The sequence below is a fragment of the Pipistrellus kuhlii genome, unplaced genomic scaffold (genome assembly GCF_014108245.1).
Source record: "Pipistrellus kuhlii isolate mPipKuh1 unplaced genomic scaffold, mPipKuh1.p scaffold_m20_p_8, whole genome shotgun sequence".
Taxonomy (NCBI): domain Eukaryota; kingdom Metazoa; phylum Chordata; class Mammalia; order Chiroptera; family Vespertilionidae; genus Pipistrellus; species Pipistrellus kuhlii.
The window spans coordinates 32979813-32988667 of NW_023425584.1; the positions used below are offsets into that span (position 1 = coordinate 32979813).

Consider the following 8855-nt stretch of genomic DNA (forward strand, 5'->3'; position numbering starts at 1 on the left):
ATGCAAAAGATAGCAACTTTGTGGGGAGGGGATGACAGCTTCTTATATTTCTTAATCATACAACCCAGCAACCAATGTTCTATACATTTTTACCAAGAGAAATAGAAACATGTATATTCCAAGTACTGCTGGAATTTTCACATCAGCTTTATCAGTAATAGCCCCAAACTGGAAACATCTCAAATGTCCATCAACTGGTGAATGGATAAACAAATTTCACTATATCTTTGTAGTATAATTTCACTCAACAATACAAGGAAACAAACTACTGATATATGCAACAATAGGGATGAACCTCAAAAGAATTATTCTAAGTAAATAATGCTTCTATTTATATAAAAATCTAGAAAAGGCAAAAACAAAGTGATGGAAAGATCAGTGCCAGGAGCTGGCCTGTGGGCACAGAAGGCAAAGGGGTATGACAGAGCCTTCTTAGGTGATGAAAATGTTCTATATCATGATTATGATACTGGTTACCCAACTGTAACTCATTTAAATTGTATACCTAACAAAGATGCCAATTTTTGTATGTAAATTGCATCTCTTGTATGTAAATTGCATCTCAATAAACCTATTTAAGGAAAAACTTGAGATGAATATGCAATGTTCCCAGATGCTTCACTTGGTATATGTACACAGATAATAATTTAATTTAAAAAAATAAATAGATAGATAGATAGATAGATAGATATAGAGTAATTGTACCCAGGATTCCCCAGCTAAGGAAGAGTTATCATAAACCAGTGGTCGACAAACTGAGGCTCACAAGCCACATACCGCTCTTTGGCCCCTTGAGTGTGGCTCTTCCACAAAATACCATGTGCGGGCACGCACGTACAGTACGATTGGAACTTCGTGGCCCATGCGCAGAAGTCGGTTTTCAGCTCTCCAAAGAAATTTCAATCGTTGTACTGTTGATATTTGGTTCTGTTGACTATTGAGCTTGCCGACCACTGCCATAAACTATCCCCCAGATGCTACTTCTCAAATTCCTTGACCTGGCTCAGTACACAGTCCCCAGTCCCTTGAAGGAAGAAAAGCCTGGACACGCCCCCCCCCCTCCCCTCACCCCCCCCCCCCCACCCGCCCAGAAGACCTGATAACATCGGCTCTAAGCCAGTCTTCTTTCCTGCCAGAAAAGGACCTGTAACTATGAGTATTTACTAAGATTGCTTGGCTTTGGGGAATAGAATTTTCCCAGGTCTTTTGAGTCTTACTGTTGGCCACTAACTCTGAGAAATGGAGTTGAGCACCCAACCATCCATTGCAATGCGCATGTCAGAATGGGGTTTCCGAAAGTCACAAGTGAATTTTGAGTTGAGGATGCTCATGAGCGATGTAGTGAAATCCTGTGTCCACACTGTGTTTAAAAGACTATGGGAACAAATATACTCAGAAACATATAAAAGATACAATGCGATAGAAGTATATTTCTCACTTATGTCATAAGTTGAGATATATGTTCCTTACACTTTAGGACACAGGCTCCTTTCTTCTTGGGGCAGAAATAGAAATACTGAGAATCGGCTGATCTCCCACATGGATTTCCTGACACATACGGCAATGTCTACTGCAATAAGATAACAAATGGAAACCACTACAGCTCCCCTTCTGAACCAAAATTATATATCAAAGGAATTCTTAATTACTATGAAACTACAGAAATTGGTGCCTCTAACAAAAACTTGGAATATGCCAAGGAGGTGACTTTTTTACATTCCTATTTAAATCACTTACCTGCAGATAACAGATGAGCCTGGGAAAATAAGAAAAGAGTGTTGTATATTTAACCTATTTTAGCTGCTATTCTAGATATAATTTTTTGCTTGGACAAATAAATACAGCCTCTGAAAATTAATAAACAGCTGTTTGGTAAAAAAGTTTTTCCTTTATTCCTATAAATGTAAATCAATGGAAACAATTTGTTTTTACCTAAAAAAAGATTTTAAAAAAATAGCTTCCTCCTGGATAATATCTACTCTCTGATGTTTTCCATAATTTATCCCACAGGTATATTAAAGTTTCTGATTCCTCAAGGATATAATGCTTGTCCACATGAATTAATAATGATGTTAATAGAACAGAGGGCATGATGTAGCCAGTCCTGAGGAAAAGCATATATATATATAACATATATTAAAGAGTGAGAGATTAAGGATCTACCAACTTAGTAAAGTTTCTAGTAGTCCAGTGATTTGGGGGCAAGTTAGGATTTCTCTCTCTCAAAGTCAAGAAATAGTTTGCTGTACCGTGTACCCCTACTAATACGAAAAACATTTTCTTGGTTCTTTGAGTTTAGGAGAAAACACACCTCATGTGAGTTAGCCTTTCCAACATACTTACCAGCTGATCTAAAGGATGACATATGTTGAGCATGCTTCGGAGCAACCAAAGTGTCCCCATTTGGCCTTGTTGGGGTGCAAATAGCTCTGCCCTATTGACCAGGGGATTAAGAGGGGCATCGGGCAGGTGTGTACTATCCCATCCCTGTGGGGAGCAGTAGTGATTAGAAAAGCAAAATGGAGACTTGAAAATTTCTGGAGCATTGCCAGGCCCTCTTCTGCAAATAACTCGCTTCTTTACAAAAGCTCTTGCCTGTCAACTAGGCCACGACTGAGACTGAATACCTGACTGTGAAATAGGAGGTGGCCACGTACGCTGAGCTGCCCATCATAAACCAAGCGCTATTCTACTCTATCAGCATGTTACCTCTGCGAAAGGAAGGCACTGGCCTAGCCTGTCCATCACTCTCTCCCTAGATTCTGGACTGATACATGGCATGTGATCATGGTCTCTTAAATATTTACTAATAGATGGAGGAAAGGAAAAAGATAGGATGGAAGGAAGGAACAAGAGAGGATAAGAGAGAGAAAGGATTCTACCTAAACTTGTCCAGAAACATTCTCATAGAATAGAACCCGCATCCACAGGATAGCATCTATGCAGTACCTGAAAGCCCCCTTAAACAGTTCTCTCAAAAGATGAGCATGCTTACTCCAATTTCACTGAAGTTCCTCCCACAAACCTTATCTGTTGTTTCATGGGAAGTTTTCTGAGAGCAGCTGACGATGACAGGGGAATAGATTCAGCCCTGGTCACTCGTTTCTCTGGGCAATTTGCTGGCACCAGCCACCAGTGGACAGCTGCAAAGGAGCGGGCCTGAAGAACAGCATGCCACACCGCGAGCAGCGCAGCGTTCCTGTCTGGCCCGGGATAGAGGCGTGGCATGCAGTAAGTTTCTCTTCTGATTAATGGAAGGTGGCTGACAGTTTGCCAGGGAGGTGAGAACCTAAAAGTCGGATGAAAGGACGGGTGAAAAAGAAGCCTGTCTAAGGACTATGTGGATAGACTTCTTGAAGTTGAAGTTCAGGAACCTTCCAGAGGAGAAGACATTTGTGTCCCATGTGATTACTCCTCCAAAGCCCCCTCTGTGAGAGAGGGGTCATGCCTGGATTATACAAACCAGCCCTCTCTGCCAACATCAGCCAGCCTCACACTCATCATTGGTCAATGAGAGGGTAACAAAAAAGCATTGGTGGCTACTTCCCTTGCTAAAATTAACTGGGCCTCTACTACCACTAACATGCTAGCAGCAAAAATATCATTACATTATAGGAAAATATTTGAATAATCTTTGGTTAAGAATGCCTTTTGAAATAATAGTCATAAAGAAAAAGAGATTTGACTTCATCTATTTAAAATTGTTTGTATTATAAAATATATATCTAAAAGGTAAACACACACACATACATACACACACACACACACACACACACACATGACAAAAGGTTAATATCCTTAATATAAAAAGGGTGCTCATAAATTAATGGTAAAAGAAGATCAGCAGTCAAAAAGAAAAATGGATAATGATAGAATAAGTCATTGAGAGAAGAGGAAATTCAAATGAGAAGCAATATGAAAAATATGCTCAACTTCACCACTAGGGAGAACAATGCAGATGATTACAAAAAAGATTCTGTTTTGACTTTTTTTAAACCCCTTAAAATAAAGAGTGTTAAGAGTCATTGCAGGGTAAGTGTGAGAGGGAGAAACAGTTTTAACTTTGTTCCTGAGTGTGCTAAGCCCTCTTTGGAAATGAAACGGGACATCTTCAGCAACATGGAAACAACACATGCTATGGATCCGTCAATCCCACTTGAAGAGATCTATCTCAAAGAGAGAGAAGCCAGGGCACCTTAAGCTGTTATTGTCCAATGATGTTTATGGCACCACTATTTCTAGTGGCACTTAAAGTGCAGGAAAGCCTCAATGTCCGTCATTAAGCAAATGACTGAATAACTTAGAGCACACCTTACTGTGGAATATTCTCAATTACTTTTCAAAAGCATTGACCTTGCCGAAGCCGGTTTGGCTCAGCGGTAGAGCATCAGTCTGCGGACTGAAAGGTCTCAGGTTCGATTCCCGTCAAGGGCATGTACATTGGTTGCAGGCACATCCCCAGTAGGGGGTGTGCAAGAGGCAGCTGGTTGATGTTTCTCTCTCATCGAGGTTTCTAGCTCTCTATCTCTCTCCCTTCCTCTCTGTAAAAAAATCAATAAAATATATTTAAAAAAAAACTTTTTTTAAAAAAAGCATTGACCTTTTTCTACTGATATGCAAAAAAAAAAGTATATTCTATATTTTATAATTTTTTAAATGTAAGTCGGAATGTACAGGAATAGTATTTCCTCTGATATACAGTGGCTGTATACATTTGTATGAATATATAGAAAGAGATGGCCAAGTATACAATGAACTATTGAAATATATCAAAGGAATGTGAATGTATGTTAGGTGTAATAGAGAGAGGTACACAGAGAAAAACTTTTCAGAATGTTTTCTATTGTGTCACTTAGTTCCCTGTAACTTCTGAAAAATCTACTAAAGAGTTTTTAAAGAAAAAACATTGCCATTCAGAGTGTTCAATGCTCCTCTGTATTGCTTTATTTCTACTTTTTACATAATTGACTCATTAATGTTTATTGAGCAAAAGTACACAGAGAAAATCAGTCATTCTAGAACAATTGCCTTCTAAGAGAAGACTTTAAATAATGCCACAAATTGTTCAGGAAAAGCTCTTATTTTTTTCTACTATGATTTAGCTGTTAATTATTTGGGCATGTGTTTTAAACCTATGACTGATGATGCCCTTGAGGTTTTTGTGTGTGTTTTTTTTTTCCAGCTTGGGAGACATTTGTTTTAAATTTTTACAATTTAACAAAAATACACTTGATCCATAGGAGAAACTACCCTGGCTGGAATACCTCTTACTACATTAAGGTCACATATCATATGACTATTTAAATTAGAACCAGAAACTTATGTCTTCCTGTTTCTGGAAAGTCTTTCAAATGTTATCTCAGGATAAATAAACTCTTATAAAAACTCAAGATAGATTATAAACTGGTTTTTCATCTCAGAAGCATACATGTATGTGCTAGATGTTGATTTTTGTTTTAGAATGCTTAGTGAAAAGAGTGTTGTTCTCTTCTACGAAGGCAACAATGTGTTTCTGTTGATCTAAACAGTACATTTACATCACATTAACTCATGATTTCTAAACATTCAATGTGTAATTCTATACTGTATTTATATGCTTAACTAAAATATTTGCTTACATATATATATATATATATATATATATATATATATATATTAGAGATTACTTCAAAAGCTTTTTTTTAATTTCTTAAGAAAACCTTGTTTTAGAACAAAATTCATTAATAAAAATTAAACCACAATACAGAAAACTGTTAGGAAAAACAATGACCTTCAAATAGCTGTGAATAAATAGTGGGTAATCAACAGGTCTTCCTTCTTTCATTCTTTTTGTTAGGCAACTAAAATAGCCCCTTTCTCTGAAAATGAGAAAAAGGATCAGTTTAGTGATTAAAATGTTTTTACTTGATTACAAATATTTATGGATATCATCTCAAATTCTTTCTGTGAAAAGCTTTCATGGACTTACAGCATTCTCCATTATAATGTTACTTAATATGTTAAATATCCTCCACTTACATGGCATATATTATTTACATATTACAAATTACTAGTAGTAGCACGTGACTTGTTTAATGTAAACTACAAGAAATCCGAAAAAAAATACTGCAGTAATATACTTACTTCATATACAGTGTTTCACAAGACAAATGAAGAGGAAAGGAAGGGAAATTTATAGACGGACATAAGCTCCAAAGCCTCACACCTACTGGAGTACTTTATTCAGATTTCCTTCCTTGGCTGTCTAGGTTCTGTTATAAGCCCCTAGGGCAGGGGCTGTGTCTGCTCACTGTCAGCACTCAACAAATAATAAATAGTACTATTAACAGCAGTACATGTGGGTAGAATTTGGATGGTTATTATTATTTTTTTAATAGCGCTGTTCCACATAACACTAAATGGATTGTCAGTCAGGATTTTCTTGATCTTGTCTTAGGTGCATTATGCCACGGAGAAATGCTTGAACTGATCATTTTTACTTTTAAAAATACAGCTTAATGAAAAAGCAATTTAGTAAATTGCCAGGGGCTGTTTTACATCATACACAGTGTTGTGTTTCCCCAGAACAATTCAGTTTAATGGAATTCCCTGGGAAGTTTAGTCTAAGTTGAAATAAAAAATTGTTGCTGCCTGAAAGATTGCATGCTTGTCTGATATGCAGAAATTTCTAAAATAAGTAGCATTCTTTCAGACACAAAGCCCTTTTCTATCTTTACACCTGAATCAGTCCCTCGAAAATGAATGACTTTATGCAGAATGCAAGCTGTTTTTATTAAATTTGATAAAAATCGGTTTACAGATACAGTGACATACAAAAACATACTTAAACATAGTTGAGTCAGTAAAATAGCTTTCTATTGGATTTGCTTGTTTTTATTCATTTTATTTCTCAAAAAAATTCCCAAGAAATACTGGTAAGTTTAAAACACTTAATAGGTCAAATCAGTCTGAGTTCTTGTAGAAGTATAAAAAAAGGAGCTAAATAACAACTATGTTTTGTTTCAGAGCTCTGAAAATTAAGTATATAGAAATGTCATCACTGCTGTTACTGTGTGTTTTTTTTTTATTTCTAGTATTTCGATATGGTTTTATTCTTTCCTAAAGTTTCCTGCTCTATGCTAAAATTACCCATCTGTTCTTGCATGTTGTCTAACGTTTCTGTTAGAGCCTTTAACATATTACAGTAAAGCCTCACTTTTGTGGATCTCAACTTATTGGACTTCAGATTTAATGAACAAAATTTCTGATCCATATATCATAAATGAAAATTAACGCACTGTGAATTTTTAAATGCTTTTAACCAAGATTTGATTATAATTAAATTAACAAGTAATGTTTTGTTATTAATTCACTCTTATTTTTTAACAGATTTTAGCGAATAGGCCATATGTTGGGGGGGGAAACTATAGTAATTTTGCCAACATAAAAAAAACATGACATATCTACAAGCATAGTGTAAATCCACATCACTCTGCGTAATTGGGTCTGTTGGCATGACTTTCTGCAGCAGCTTTAACTCCCGTGCTCTCAAGGCGCTGAGCCACACCCCAGCCGTGGGCATTTGTTTACCCACAGTGACTGATGGATGCACCCATTCAGTATAATTAAAGTAACAGTAACACATATAGAAAGGTCTTCTGTGAAATTAAACTTTTCATGCTTACTTAATTTTAATTTCACAATTGTGTCTACATAAGTAAAAACAGATACACTCCCTAATTTGCCAATTTTTTAACACATGCATTCAGAAAACCTACTTTAGAACAGACTTTTGGTTTTAACAGACACTCCCTCGCCTGAATTAGTCCGTTATATAGAGGTTTTACATTATTAATAGTTATTTTATTTATTTACTTACTTACTTATTTATTAGTTTAAAGAGGGACTTTCTTAGGAAAATACAAAAGGTTTTTGCAGGGATTCCCACAGCTGTAATGAGTTACTAGCTAGAATCACACCTTTCTGAAGGGCAGAAAGGTGTGATTCTGGAAGTTTATGTAATCATAAACTTCTATTTCTGGGTTTTGCAAGATCAGGAAGAGAATATCCCAGAATATCATCCCTGTATAGTGCACAAGGGACTGGAATGTGGATTCATTTCTGCTTGCTTTTTGGTCCTTGTCTTCCTTTATGCTGGCCTCACACTTGTCCAGCACATGTTGGCAGACAGTCATGAGCTCATTCAGGTCTCTCTGAAATGGCTCAGCAGCTGGAAGAGCACCTCGAGTCTGAATCCGTAAGTGAATTTTACTCTCTGAAGGATGGGTTGTAGTGTAACCACGCAATCAGGCCTCCGGGTTCCTCGTGATCACGTAAGGAAGAGGATTTCCCAGGGTCTGGTCCTCCTCGTGCAAAACAGGCGTCCACCGCGTCTACCTGTGCCAGCTGCCCGGACCATTTCCGCAGCGGTCTTCCTCTCGCTTCAGCCACTGAGGTCTTCACTCCAGGCGTGTTTGTCTCCAGCTCGCGGTCCTCCTCCATCGCACGGACCGCTTCCAGGATATCCAGGTGGAGCTGGAGGAAGGTAGGTACGCTCTGCCTCGTATCGTGAAACGGGCGAGAGAAGCAGGAAGGCTTAATAGCTATTTTACATTCCCTGTCAGTTCCAGCATTGGCTTATATCTGAGGCTGGTTCTGGAGATGACTTTCCAACTTCATACTGTATTTATTCTTCACTTTTCAAACGCCTTATCACGGCGTTGTTAGAAGTTAGACAGGTAAGATTCTGAAGCAAGTTTACCTTACAGATGAGCATAGCTTTTTTGCTTCTACAACCTTAGGGTCAGGGGAGGGGGGGGGTCAGAACTGGGGGCTTAATCTAGTCAAATATCAGGCTGGGTTTAAAGTTTGGTGTT

General features: G+C 37.6%; 1 pseudogene; it reads right to left on the minus strand.

Annotated features, from left to right (window-relative positions):
- Positions 1-7873: 7873 nt before the first annotated feature.
- On the minus strand, positions 7874-8481 carry LOC118711627 (annotated as a pseudogene).
- Between the last annotated feature and the right edge of the window lie 374 nt (positions 8482-8855).